General features: G+C 52.8%; 1 protein-coding gene across 1 annotated transcript in view; it reads left to right on the top strand.

Moving 5' to 3' along the window:
- Positions 1–80: 80 nt before the first annotated feature.
- RP1L1 (RP1 like 1) overlaps positions 81–246 on the top strand; it is a 66261-nt gene continuing 66095 nt past the window's right edge. The window contains exon 1 of the mRNA XM_045462102.1: positions 81–180. The gene's annotated coding sequence lies outside the window, so the exon portion shown is untranslated. The remainder of the gene's footprint in view (positions 181–246) is intronic.

Genomic DNA, 246 nt, shown 5'->3' with positions numbered 1-246 from the left:
TCTGGAACCCTGGGGATGAGTGTGCCAGCTTTGTGAGGTCATAGGGTCTGCTTTGAGGTGGTTTCTTCCAGGTTTCTTTTCTCCTGGCCCCTCCTTTCCAGCTGGGTTCTGGGTCTCATCCCCCAACACCTGCTTCAGGGGCCTTCGTCCCTTTCCTTTGTCCCACCTCTCTTCACAGAGGTGAGCTTTCTCAGGCTTTCCTATAAACACTCACGAATGCCCCCATCTTACATATCCTTCTAACCC

This window comes from Leopardus geoffroyi, chromosome B1, assembly GCF_018350155.1.
Source record: "Leopardus geoffroyi isolate Oge1 chromosome B1, O.geoffroyi_Oge1_pat1.0, whole genome shotgun sequence".
In the NCBI taxonomy this organism is placed as follows: Eukaryota; Metazoa; Chordata; class Mammalia; order Carnivora; family Felidae; genus Leopardus; species Leopardus geoffroyi.
Note: the sequence above shows the minus strand (reverse complement) of the source record. Positions and strands in the feature narration are given on the sequence as shown.